Source organism: Ammodytes marinus (assembly GCF_949987685.1).
Source record: "Ammodytes marinus genome assembly, chromosome: 6".
Taxonomy (NCBI): domain Eukaryota; kingdom Metazoa; phylum Chordata; class Actinopteri; order Uranoscopiformes; family Ammodytidae; genus Ammodytes; species Ammodytes marinus.
Genome location: NC_137235.1, coordinates 6,179,252 through 6,194,088, shown reverse-complemented (window position 1 = coordinate 6,194,088; position 14,837 = coordinate 6,179,252). Strand labels below are relative to the sequence as shown.

The following is a 14,837-nucleotide window of genomic DNA, read 5'->3' as shown; positions in this document are numbered from 1 at the left end:
CAACTAAAACCAGGCAATTTTCAGAGATTAATAAATTAAAAATCGTCACTATGCAGCAAAAACACAGGCTTGATCAAATAAAATAAAAACTTTTTTTTTTTTTTGCAATGTCTAATACAATCATACGAAGAACTGTCTAGAAAAATAACAAAATAGCCCTTAAAAAAGCCATGTAGATCTGACAATAACTTTTAAGTTAGACTTTCTGTGATTAACATTGCATAGCTCTAAATTACACATTAAACTGCAGTGAATTGTGCCCACACACACACACACCAAGATGATCCCTCTTGTTGCTGTAGGTGGACAACTGGGAAGACAAATGAGGAAAAGATCCTTTCATTATCTCACCCCCCACACACAAGTGCACCCACACGCTGCCAAACATATGCACTGCATGTACATGAGCGCGCACACACACACACACACACACACACACACACACACACACACACACACACACACACACACACACACACACACACACACACACACACACACACACACACACACACACACACACACACACACACACACACACACACACACACACACACACACACACACACACACACACACACACACACACACACACACACACACACACACACACACACACACACACACACACACACACACACACACACACACACACACACACACACACACACACACACACACAAAACGGGAGTAATGAGTGGGATCATGGGATGGCTGAAGATTATAGGCAGATGGATCCTCTAGGGGAGATTGGGGGCTGACACAGTGGGCAAAAGAGTGTGGGTGTGTATGTGTGTGTGTAAGATGGGTATCAGGAGGACAACTGGTGGTCCAGAAAAGCCAAATGAGCACAAACAAACAATCTCCACAGTTCAAAAATCAAAGACGATTTGAAGGCTGAGATAAAGGGCAGCAGAAGTTGAGTAGGAGTGAGACATCTGAAAGCTAAAATAGCAAAAACTTGAACACCACATATAAATAACACACAGTAGGTCTGAGTTACACGTTCATTAATGATTAATAAGCCACTTCACATGACACTTCTGCATGTCCCACATTCAGACAGCATCAATTAAACATGAAGCCGGATGCAGTATCCATAACATTCTCATAAATAATCAAAAACAGTATTTCCTGGCCATGATACGCTCCCTTTTGTCTAATCTAAAGTAGATGAGAAGTGTCCATGTAATGTGTGTCCAAACTGAGCAGTGGCAGATTATCAGAGGTTTGACATAGCTGGAGTGGATGCCATTCTTAAAATGAGGTCTGGCTTTGGAATTTGGCAGCTGATGGCCACACCATACTGTCAGGGCAGAGAAGTTACAATCACCATAGCAACAGCCCACATGGACAGTCCAAAGTGTGTGTCAGAAATTTATCCTGGTATACTGCAAGCTACAATAGTGAGAGATTATTATTGTACGGGCATAATAGGTATCATTTCTCATTGACCTCTGGCTTTGATGTGGACACTTTCTCTGGTGGACATCAGTGATAACGCTCTCCTGATTGGGCTCAGTCAATTATTGTCAACTCACTTGTTAATGGCTTGAATGTAACGGACATTCATTTATATGAAATAGTTACGCACTATAGCTTTAATGTTGATGTCATTTTCATATTTGTCCATTATATTTAAGACTATAGCCCGTATCCGGTTGTAGGATCAGAAGCAGAGGCTAACAGCTAGCATGGCTCTGTCCAAAATCCACCTAGCAGCACATTATACCATGTTATACACTCACCGGCCACTTTATTAGGTACAGCGGTTCATTTTCTTGTTAACACATATAACTAATCAGCCAATCACATGTCAGAAACTCAATGCATTTAGGCATGTAGACCTGGACGGGACAACTTATTGAGGTTAAAACTGAGCAACAGAATGGGGAAGAAAGGGGGTTTAAGTGACTTTGAACATGGCAATGTTGAGGGTGCCAGAAGAACTGTTCTGAGTATTTCAGAAACTGCTGATCTACTGGGATTTTCACTCCAAACCATCTCTAGGGTTTACAGAGAATGGCCCGAAAAAGAAAAAATACCCAGTGAGCGGCATTTGTGTGGACGTAAAATGCCTTGTTGAAGTCAGAGGTCAGTGGAGGATGGGCATACTGGTTTGAGATGATAGAAAGGCAACAGTGATTCAAATAACCCCATGTTACAACCAGGGTATGCAGAATACCATCTCTGAACGCAAAACACGACCAATCTTGAAGCAGATGGCCTACAGCAACAGAAGACCCCACCGGGTGCCACTCTTTGTCAGCTGAAAACAGGAAAATGAGGCTTCAATTCTCACAGCATCACCAATATTGGACAATAGAAGATTGAAAAATCATGCCTGGTCTGATGAGTCTCGATTTCAGTTGCGACATTCAGATGTCAGGTTCAGAATTTGGCGTAAACAACATGAAAGTATGGTTCTATCCTGCCGTGCACCATCAAACATGCCATGTTCAAAGTCACTTAAACCCCCATTCTGATGCTCGGTTTGACTTCAGTACATTGTCTTGACCACGTCTAAATGCCTAAATGCATTAAATTGCTGCCATGTGATTGGCTGATTATCTTTTTGTTCTTATAAGCCATTGAACAGGTGTACCTAATAAAGTGGCCGGTGAGTGTATATAGTGCGTTTAATCCATATTTTAAAAAAAGTGTGAAAATGAACTTTTTTTCTTACTGGAGGTTATGTTCAAGTTCTGGAAACTGCTCAGGGCCGTCGATGACATTATACTCTGCAACACCTTGAATTGCGCTTTTAACACTTCAGTTTATTATATCGATTCAAGGATAGAATGTGTGACTCTCGGAAGCTTTACAGGTGCTGGAAGGCAGGTGTAGCTGCCAGAGTAGCTGTTTCCAGTAGTTGTGCTAAGCTAAACATTTTCTAGCAGTAGCTTCAAATCAAACAAACAGAGGGATACGAGAATCATATTGATTTTGTTATCAAACTCTCCACCAGTAAAACACAAATACTGCGACACAGCCAAAATGTTCAAGGGGCTCTGCATTTTTTCACTTCTTCTCACAACAAACCATGTCACACACATTGACTAAATAACCTCAAATTAATTCCACCAGTTAATCTTTCCTGTGTCCATGCTTGTCCCCGCACCACCTGAAGCAACAGGCTTAAAGAGAAGGCAATGAACTCAGGGAGAGTATTATATATATTTCCCATGAAGGCCCCCTCCTATAGGCCTATTCTCATTTTCTGTATACCCTACACAAACACACAAACCTAAGTCTCTGCAAGGCTAGCACTGCTGTGGACTGTGATAAAGTACTTTTCAGTCGGCCTGTGACGTCCAGGGAAATGGAGACAAATGGTGCCTGTATAGCAGGTCTATGGATACAGGTTTAAAAAGGTAAGAATAAAAAGGGGTCAAGTGGTTCAGAAATTATGAAAAGTTACAAAGTCACATAGGTTACATGTACGGTGTTTTAACTTAGCTTCCTTCTCAAACGGAACTGTTTACAATGTTCTTATTAAAATTGACTATTTAAATGAGGATTAAAGAATAATTAACCAATGTGTTTTTGTTTTTTATCATTCTTTTCAGAACTTATGATATTGTGAAAGATGTGGGGTAAGTAAGGCATTCTCAACATCTTACCATAAACTTACAGTACCACTTTGTACCAGGCTTAACATTATATAAGCCAAAGTATACATAAGTATAGGCAACTAAAAGCCTAGCATAACCCAATAACAGCTTAATATCTTGTGTTTTAACCCCTAACTAACTATTTTTAGTTGTGCAAAAATCTAGGTGTTTTGATTACATGGAACTCTTGCACAAAGGCAGTGTTCCAATTCCCATACTTCCCTTCTATTTAGTATGACAGAAAAAGATATAGGATGCCCTAGTACATGTGGTTAAATGAGTTTGCCAAAATGACCTGGATGTCCATCTGGTCGCAATTTTTAGTGTTTAAACCAGCATGCTTTTTTAACAACTCTGACCCACAATCCTCAGCACGGCGGAAGTTATATCATATCGACTGAGCCTCAGAGTGAAAACAACCAGGGATTGGACAAATATATGTACGCAAGAGGCCAGTTCAAGGTGCAATGTCCTCATGAAATACGTAAGAAAAAGTATGACCCGATTGTATGCCCACTGCATGCAAACTCAACCTTTTTATGGAGAGCTGCAGTATGAAGTATAGTAAAGAAAGAGTATGCGATTTGGAATGCAGGGATAGTGGCTTTAAGAGCCCTCAAGTTTAAGTATGCTGGCAGCTTATGGTCATCAGCTTATCAACAGTCACATTTACCAATCATATTCATCACAATAACAAGGTGGTTTTAATAACTTGACAAGCTTGCATTAATGTCACCACCGTTGGCTATGATTTGATCTCTCCAGCTACTCATTGCTTCACTGTCCTTGTAGATTGATTTCACCCAACGTCCTAGTTTCCAGCCATTCTAGGTCTCACTGAAATGTGTCTGTTAGTTTATGTTCTAAAGGCAAAGTAAAGCTTCTATGAATGCTGTCAATGATCCATGTCCTCTGACCTAAATTAAAATATGATACCGCTGTTCCAACTTAAAAACATGTATATTTAACATGCCACAAATGTAACCCAAAATGGCCGTTTCCCTTAAACACAGCAAAATCTCTGCAACAGATTATCTGGAGCAAAGAATGAAAGGGGTGTATGAATGTCAGGCTGCATTGAACATGTTTTCCCTTTGCTCCTGTCAACCAATGCCAGGATAAACAGCCAATGGCAGTCTATCACCAGCGCTGTCCTGCCAGGGCTCGTCTTAACCAATCGGTGAAGGGCACTGTTTGCATGGGTCTGTATTGGCTGGGTGATGCCTCTCGAGGGTAAACTGAAGTTCGCCCTCCAAGATGCGACCCCTCCCTTCACTCATATGTCTGACCTTCTCTTGCTCTCACCATCCGTCTGTGTCCTCGGAGGAAATACAGGCTTCAAGTGTGTTTGTGTGTGTGTGTGTGTGTGTGTGTGTGTGTGTGTGTGTGTGTGTGTGTGTGTGTGTGTGTGTGTGTGTGTGTGTGTGTGTGTGTGTGTGTGTGTGTGTGTGTGTGTGTGTGTGTGTGTGTGTGTGTGTGTGTGTGTGTGTGTGTGTGTGTGTGTGTGTGTATCAGAAGGAATCAGTGTATAAGACATAATCGTAAAATGATAGCTTTTCAAAACATTATAAAATGAAGGCCAAAATAAACATACACCCAAAACAATGATCTGAGTTGGACTGAAACATTTGTGTATGGTGTAAGTTTGTCCTTTCTGTATAACTGAAGAAACATGGCAAGGCAAAATAGCGTCCTCCTCTCCTATGTAGATATAAATGGCTCATTCTAAAAAGGTAATGAAAGAAACAACTACTTTTATTTTAAAGCATACACTAATTAATACATAATTTAGAAAAACAATTTAGGAATATTATATTCAATTTCTACCAAGTCTGTTCTGAAAAAAAAAACGCCAATTCCTTTTACACACTGTAGCTTTAAACAAGGGCTCTGTTCCAAAAATCAATGTCACACAATGTCTCCTTGCGGTGGCTGACAAGGACGATGATCATTATAATCACTGGCTACAATGATCAGCCCCATTTACCTCCAAACCCCTCACTGCTGCTCATCACTCAACATGAGCAGAGTGAAAGCGGGTGTAGGAAAAAAGAGACAGAGAAAGAAAGTGCCTCTTGCCTTATGTGGAAGGTCAACCTTCACTGGACCCCTGCTGTTCAGATAAGAACTGTTCACGGCAAAGTACACTCGCCCGTCTTTACGCAAGCTTAATCTCTCACTTAAACTGCTACTTACTAGGGAACATGCAAATAGCTAGATGCCCATTAAGATGGTAGTCGGAGTGATGCGTAAGCTTTACCCCCAGCCAGGTTATTAACTCTGTTTGAACTCTCCCTCACAGACAGAGGCTGCTCACCAAGATTGTGTAATTCCTTTGGATTAGAGTCGTAAATCTCAGACACGTGTAACGGCCAAGACAAGGCTGCGGGACTAAAATGATCAACAAGAAATCTAAGCCCATCATTAACTCACTAATGTGCATTAGCCCCATTAAACATTAATACTCAACCGATTAAAGAAGATGTCTGCCTCTAAAATGAAGTGGTAATACACAGCCTAGGCTCTGTAAACGCCAGGTTATTAGCTACGGTTGGCCCCCTTTCGTTTACACACCCTTTGTTATCTTACAGGTTTACGGAGCCTAGGCTGTGTATTAACACTGGATTTGTTTTTGCAGCGAACACAGGTAGCAGAGGGTGAGGAAATATTCACTGATTTTGACTAAAAGTGATTTTAAAAGCATGAATTCTCCAGAATCGCTGACGGCACCTTTAATGTGTACTGAAGCAAAAGCACCTCAGAAAAAAAAATATTAATTCAAATCAGCAGTTTCCCCATTTGTCAGTGCAGTGAACTCTGCCTCTCACCAGCAAGAATAACACATTATACAGCTGTCTAACCCTCTCCCTATCTTCCGACTCGTATTAACACAGAGAAAGGGAGATGTGCTGTACATAACCTCAGGCTGTCTCAATGTACATTTGCGTTGAGTTCGCAAGGAGCAATGAAGAGAGCGGGAGGATGAGCCTGTACACACACACACACACACACACACACACACACACTGTTTAGCCCAAATCGCCCTCAGTAGAATACCCTGCTCATTTTGAAAATGAGACTTGCAGAATTGCTGAGGTTCTGAGAGATCCACAAGAGATGCATAAAAAGTATTATTTTGTTTCAAATTAACATAATACTCAGCCTTCAATTAAAAAAACTAAACAATATAACAGCACTTGAAGGAGCAACTAGACGATAAAAAGATTTAAAATATAATGCACTTCCAGCAGAAGTCTCCAAAGACCCATTATCTCTTAAAACGTAACCAGCATTTCATGGTTGCACTATTCAAAGAAATTAATAAGAAATAAACAAATCAAAAACATAAATACTCTTAAGCCAGAAGTTATACCCTCAAGACAGCTAAAAGAAAAAACAAACAGTATGATATGCAAAATAAACTCTGCCATGTGTGCTACAGTTGTCAGGATCACTTAAGACAAGCAGCTCATTATCTTCCCTGTGCAAAAATACCCATCACATACAGTATCTCACAAAAGTGAGTACACCCCTCATATTTCTTCAAATATTTCATTATATCTTTCCATGGGACAACACTGAAGAAATGACACTTTGATACAATGTAAAGTAGTCAGTGTACAGCTTGTATAACAGTGTAATTTTACTGTCGCCTCAAAATAACTCGACACACAGCCATTAATGTCTAAACTGAAGGCAACAAAAGTGAGTACACCCCTAAGAAAAAATGTCCAAATTGGGCCCAAAGTGTCAATATTTTGTGTGGCCACCATTATTTTCCAGCACTACCTTAACCCTCTTGGGCATGGAGTTCACCAGAGCTTCACAGGTTCCCACTGGAATCCTCTTCCACTCATTCATGACAACATCACGGAGCTGGTCGATATTAGAGACCTTGCGCTCCTCCATCTCCCGTTTTAAGAAGCCCCAAAGATGCTCAATAGGGTTTAGGTCTGGGGACATGCTTGGCCAGTCCATCACCTTTACCCTCAGCTTCTTTAGCAAGCCACTGGTCGTCTTGGAGGTGTGTTTGGGGTCGTTATCATGTTGCAATACTGCCCTGTAGCCCAGTTTACGAAGGTTGAATGCACATTTTCAGCGTCATACCAAGAGGTTGGCTTTGGAAAATTGACGTATGAGTGCTGCCAGCATTGCTGCAGGGCTTGAAGGGGTGGGGGGTCAACCTGTCAGTGCTCAGACCATACGCCGCACTCTGCATCATACTGGTCTGCATGGCTGTCGTCCGAGAAGGAAGCCTATTCTAAAGATGATGCAAAATAAAGCCCACAAATAGTTTGCTGAAGACAAGCAGACTACGGACATGGATCACTGCAACCATGTCCTGTGGTCTGATGAGACCAAGATAAACTTATTTGGTTCAGATGGTGTTAAGAGTGTGTGGTAGCAACCAGGTGAGGAGTACAAAGACAAGTGTGTATTGCCTATAGTCAAGCATGGTGGTTGGAGTGTCATGGTCTGGGGCTGCATGAGTGCTGCCAGCACTGGGAATCTACAGTTCATTGAATACCAACATGTACTGTGCCATACTGAAGCAGAACATGATCCCCTCTCTTCGTAAACTGGGCCGCAGGGCAGTATTGCAACATGATAACGACCCCAAACACACCTCCTAACGACCAGTGGCTTGCTAAAGAAGCTGAGGGTAAAGGTTATGGACTGGCCAAGCATGTCCCCAGACCTAAACCCTATTGAGCATCTTTGGGGCTTCTTAAAACAGGAGATGGAGGAGCGCAAGGTCTCCAGTATCCACCAGCTCCGTGATGTTGTCATGAATGAGGGGAAGAGGATTCCAGTGGCAACCTGTGAAGCTCTGGTGAACTCCATGCCCAAGAGGGTTAAGGTAGTGCTGGAAAATAATGGTGGCCACACAAAATATCGACACTTTGGGCCCAATTTGGACATTTTAACTCAGGGGTGTACTCACTTTTGTAACCGGCAGTTTAGACATTAATGGCTCTGTGTCGAGTTATTTTGAGGGGACAGTAAATTTACACTGTTATATAAGCTGTACACACGCTACTTTACATTGTATCAAAGTGTCATTTATTCAGTGTTGTCCCATGAAAAGATATAATGAAATATTTGAAGAAATGTGAGGGGTGTACTCACTTTTGTGAGATACTGTAAATCTGCCAGAACTTGCTGGGGCAATCTTGGCTTGCTTGTGTGATTAAAACTCAAGAGGACAAACAATAGCGTGTGGGCGTGGCTTTGAACGCTGGCTAACCACCATAGCATGATGTCAACTCTCATGTGGGGAGAGAAAGGCCGGCTGCTGAGGATGAATGAATGAATGAATGAATGGACCAGGCCTGGGACAAAGACAACAACACAACTGGTTGAGAACACAGAGCACACAATGGACGCCCTCCCCGCCCGTGGCCTCCACACGTTCACACACACGTACACACACACATAAAAACACACACACACACACACAGACGCCCATTCCCCGTCGTCTGCCGGCTTTTTCTTTTCCTCTTTGTCAATACAGGGACAGGGTATCATGCCAGCCCTAGTGAAACGTGGAACTGACACTTTTGCTTAAAAATACAAGGTATAGGTTTGTATTGCCCGCCATAATAAATATAAAACAAGGAATATCAATCAAGTGTTGTTAATTTAAATTCTTCATTCAGGTTGGCTAGAAGGAGTGGAATCTTTTTTAGTAATCGAATGGTATTAACCGAAGAAGCAGTTTTTTTTTTGCATTTATTTGTATCAAACACTGGGCATATACAGCTAAAGTTAGGCTTGATCGTGTCATTGCACTGGCGTCAGATGGTGCTGTATGCTAATGACTGTAGTGAACAAAAGGTGGGCATGCAAATTTGGTGGCTGTTGACCTAAATGATGGCGTTTTATTCCAGACTTGGCCCTGAAAACTCATGTCTAAAAAAAAATCAAACAGAGCCCCTTGTGTGGACTGGACCGCTAGCTAGTCAATGAGGGAGGCAGTGTTATTAATCCGTCGGTAACTGCCAGCATATGTCAGCATCCTGGCAGTAGGGTATGCCAAGATATCATCCCCATCAATATGATTACAAGGTGAGTAGAATTCAGACACCTTAATGAATGTAAACCAATTGGCACAATACAGCAGAGCAGCATGTCACTGCCAACACATGTAACGCAAGACTTGAGATGGTTAGGAGTATTGGAGCACTTTGTAGTGGCAGCCTTACCATGATCCAAGTTCCTAGGCTACTTAGTCTGTAAGGTGTCTTGGTTTTGACTAATGTTCAACATAATAAAATTCAACTTTCTTGCAATTCAGTTCAATTAGAATATCAATTATAACGTCACAACAGGTGATCCATATTTACATCTTGGTCATCAATTTAAAAAAAAAAAACAGACTTCCCATGTGCCCTCTTTGGGAGCAAGGTTTCGCATATACCAATAATTTCCCTTATGAATACAATTGTGTTTACATTTTGAGCTTCATAAATTACTGTATAGGCAAAAAAAAATACATCAGCATGTCTTTTGTTGGTAACTGAATAAAGACGAGAGTGAAAAGCCATGGAAAAGGTGTCTCTGCTATTATAGTGTGTGATTACAGACAGGGGTATGTCATTAAATTCATTTTTGGATGACTGGCAGTGGTTCTGCATTGTCAATGTACTTATGCGTATAATTACAGTATTTCACTGTAAGATTTATCTCTAGGAATAGAAAAAAAACAGTGACAGAAAGAAAATAGCGCAGTGTGATTTTTTAAAGTAGAGTTTGTTGGGAGCAGTCCCAAGCTGCTCGCCTGCTGCCTCTCCCCACAGCAGGGGGTCTAATTCTTTGTGCTCTGATAAACTGCTGCAGTGTTGAGCGACCTACGAGTAACCTTCAACTTTTGCCATGCACAGTTTTCGCATAAGCACCGATGCACTTGCCTCTAAGAATTTCGGAGACTTTCAAGATTGAGAGATAAAGAGAGAAATAGGAGATTAAAAATCTAATTAAACCCATTTGGTCATTCTAAGTAATGAATTTTGTTCACAAACCAACTCGGCTTACGTGATTTTTTTTTCGAGATGTACAGTAACTGTGTCTCCCAATTGTTTACGGAGGATGCAGCCAGTCCACTTATCTACTGCAGGGACGTAAACAAAAGAGTTTCATCTGAGGAGACCGTCCAATTATCAAGAGTTCCATTTCCTCCTTCATTCCTCGGCTTGCTTTGTGTACCGGAAAAAAAATAGGCCTTTAAAAGGTTTGAGATAGACGAGCGCTTCGGCCCTCACAGCGCTGCAGTCTAAATGACCCAGCTCCTGGTAAATGGGGAGACAGACTGTCATCCCGATAACATCACTAAAGGATCCTGAAGGGCGTGTTTCGAAGGGTTTCTTGGCAAGATGTCTTTGGGGAGAGAAAAGCATTGTTCAACTTGTCTAAACTTCAAGCAAACACAGGGCAGAAATCTAAGATGTATCTCTGAAAAAGAACAACATAATAAAATATATAGTATGCAGTATGTTCTTGCTATCACAGTAATAGATAAATAAAATGGGTTAAAATCAGTGTTACAGAATCCTACTTAACAACATGTTGAGTGTATACTTCGCATTGACATTTTGAATGGATCTGATTTGCAAGATCAAGTGACGAAGAGATGGCAGCGGGGATATGGATTGTAACAGCTAGAAAAAGTAGAGGTAAACACAATTTTAAACTGTATGGTTGGGGAGAGTGTTAGACTTGTTAGCTTAAATGTTTAAATGTCTCGTCACCGACAACATTTGGTTGTTTGGTGTTACTAGCTAATGCTGCCATTTAGAAACAGACATGTGTATACAGTAGCGAGTGTTGCATCCTCTCGGGACCTGACTTATCATATGTGTCTAATGTGTCTAAACTTGCCAGGATAATGTTACTGAAGGGTGAATGTGAAATAGATTTTGCATGGTATACTATTGCAGGAGAAGTTGTCAGCTGCTCCGCACAGTGGGATAAATAGACAGGGGGAGTGTGAAGGGGGGGTCAGAGGGAGGTAAGAGGAAAACATGGCCAGGATAAGTAGACTGGGGGTTGGGAAATAAGCTTTCTCTCTCTGTGGTGTCCACCCCTCTTCCCTCCCAACACACACCTTCTGTCTTTTAACAAAACACTTTCTCAGTCAGCTACTCTCAGCCATTAGCTCTCTGTCTTGATGTGAAAAGTGTATCCACATAAACTCTCTCTATTTTTGAACACTTCACTTATTCATCACACACACTTACACGTTATCACATGGACCTTCTCATCTTCGTCCCCATGTCTATAGTTCTCTTGAATCCTTTCTAAAGAATTTCTCATTAAAAATGGATAACTTTGCTAGAAGTGGACTGCTAACACAAATTAATGAATGCATTGATTCAAACAAAAAAAATAGGGGGATCTTATTTTCCGCCTGCCCAGTCAGCTTTGAGATGTAAAACAGGGCTTTCTCTGAAAGGCAGCAGCTGATTCTGCTGGCCCTTATGACTAAGATCTACAATTAACATTCAGTCTGAAGAGTAGTGTTAAACAGAGGAGAGAGAGAGAGTGGACAGAGATGTATTCTGTAGGCTCACGCATTCACACGTGCACGTCCCTTTACACACACACCCATATTCACACACACACCTGACAGCTGGACTTTAACCCTTTCCTCCAGCTTGTAGGTCTAATTATCCGGTGGTGGTCAGGGCCTTTGTGGGGGGCTTCTGAGTGCATGTGTGTGACAGTGTGTGTGCGTTAGTGTGTGTGTATTCATCAGTAAAGGGGACTGCAGTGCCTGCAGACCGGGTGGTTGGGACCTGTGATTTGATTTTGGAGGAGCAGATGGCGGGATGCTGCTGGAAGGCATTTGGAGAGAGTGTGTGTCTCTCTCTCTCTGTGTTTTGTGTGTGTAGGGTTGTGTAGTGAAGAGCCTTACTTCTTGAGTAAAAAGAGAAGGTTTTTAAGAATATGTCGGGGGCTTTGTTTCAAACTATGTTCAAATTGTATGCCCTTTTAAGAAAATGCTAACAATTGTCAGCATAAATTCATCATTTCAGGTAGCCATCATGTGGGATATGTCCTTTAGCTTGTTTAGCCACCTGTACTGTACCACTCAGGATGTGAACAGAGGCTTATCAGGGCACAGAGGCGCCATGACAGAAAGCTCCAAACAAGTCAGGCTGTCAGATTGTTGAGGGTCATGTTTGGTCTGGGAGAGAGTTACCTCTGCTTCTAGCTGCGGGGGACACACCACAGGAGAGAGTGGAGAGATTAAGGCTAATGCTTTTCCATTACATTCTCCAAGATATCTGTATTTAGAAATACAGTTTATATTGTCAAATACAACAGCTTATTTTGCACTGGGTATTTAAAAAAAAATATCTACAGGCAATATTCAAGAAAGTCCCTACTGACAATGGCAATCAAATTGGATTGACTTGATCATTACAGACAGGATATTTGTCAGTTGTCCAGCTCTGGTTTCAGGGTCAGGTTACTAGCTTAAATGGGTTAAACCTCGGAATAAAGACTCTTAATTCAATTGTAAGACTAATCCGTTGAAGCCAGAGTGAATAAGACGAGAGCAAACAATCATTTTAAGAAGTGTATTCAACGTTAGGGTGAGAACACGCTTGCTGTCTTTCCAATGTCTCGCTGCTGCTGCTTCTACAGGGTTGTAGCACTGGCAGGTGGGACAGAAACCACCACAGTTTTTATTCGTTGTTCTCTGAGCGCTACTGAAAAGTTTATTCCCATCTTAACTTTAAGCTTTTTTGATCCAAACTGACAGGGCATTTTGTAAGTAAGGGCAAATTTGAAGTAAAAGGCGAGATGACTCAGAATTCAACAAAATCATTGTTGAATTTGAATGTTTCCGACATAATATCACTTTAAAGAATATACAGTCGACAGAGCTGAAAACACCAGAATATAATTTGATGCCTCAAACACCATCTAACCATATTACACTTGAAGAAATAGTATAGAGTACGACTCATCAAGGATTTATGCCACAGATATGGGACCCAATCACAGTGGAGAATCTTAAAAGATCTTTACAAGATGCATTAGGGGGAGCAGCTGTGGATGATACGGCTATTAGGGGATCTCTCATTTTACTAACATGATTTGGAACATGTTAATCCTTGACCTTGTCTGTTTTTATCTGATGAAAAATGCCTGTTGTGAACTTGTGACACCACTCATTGACATTGTGCCATAAAAAATACAGTAGGCTTAACAAATGAGATGATATACTGCACTATTATATAACCTGCATATTATTATATAACCATAACAAGTCCTCATACACAGTGTTCCTATGCAGTGCTGGTTTGACAGAAAGGATGCTGGGCTGGCCGTGTCAGAGGTCATCACTATTCTCATGAGTCATTTTGTCTGGACTGTCGGGTCCACAAAGAGTTCTGTCAGCACACAGGAAGCAAACATCAGCTGCTTTGCCTGGTTACACATTAGAATAGAAAACAGGAAATAGTTATTTAATCACATCTAGGAGGTCACGGCCTAATGTCAACTGTAAACCTTTCTCAGGAAATTCAGTTTTTTCAGGGTTACCTTAGGTTTTTGAAACATAATTCTGTCCGACCAAAATTTATGATGCAGATATCTTGGATGCATTCATTCAGCCCTTGTACATCCTAACACAAGCCTTCAAGCTGTCCAGAGTTATAACATTTAAGGTGCCCAAGTTTTCACACTAAAATAAAAATCACTTTAGGGTATTTATTTTTGTAGACTTTGAAAACATTTTGAATTCCATTCAAAGCATTTAAACCCATTTGGAGTCAAATGATTCCGTGACGACGAGAGTTAAACCAATATCATTCATAATCATTATCTAAAGACTTCTCCCAGATGAGACAACATCATATCAATCTTCTTTATGAGGGGCACCATGTGTTCTAGCTCAGCTCATTTTATAACACCTGGGGCCCCTCAATGAGATTTTCAGATGGAAACATTAATATATAAGTGTCCCAGATGGATAGGATTTTTTTTTAAAACAGCCTCACGTAGTGGTGGTGCATTAGGTAGGGAGGGGAAATATAGTGATGGATATGGCAAAAGGCCCTGAACTCTAAAATGTATTCATTAGTGCCTTGTTGAAATAATTGTGGCGTGTAATTATGTATGGATGATTAAACGGGGTGTAATTACCTAGACTGCTGACACAGCTGAAGCCTATAAATCACAGAGTTTTGGGGATATAAAGCCTTTTGGCTG

General features: G+C 41.2%; 1 protein-coding gene across 1 annotated transcript in view; it reads right to left on the bottom strand.

The window, feature by feature from the left end:
- Positions 1-14,837, bottom strand: part of dclk2a (doublecortin-like kinase 2a) — a 41,423-nt gene that overhangs the window by 20,923 nt on the left and 5,663 nt on the right. The gene's annotated exons all lie outside the window — the stretch shown is intronic.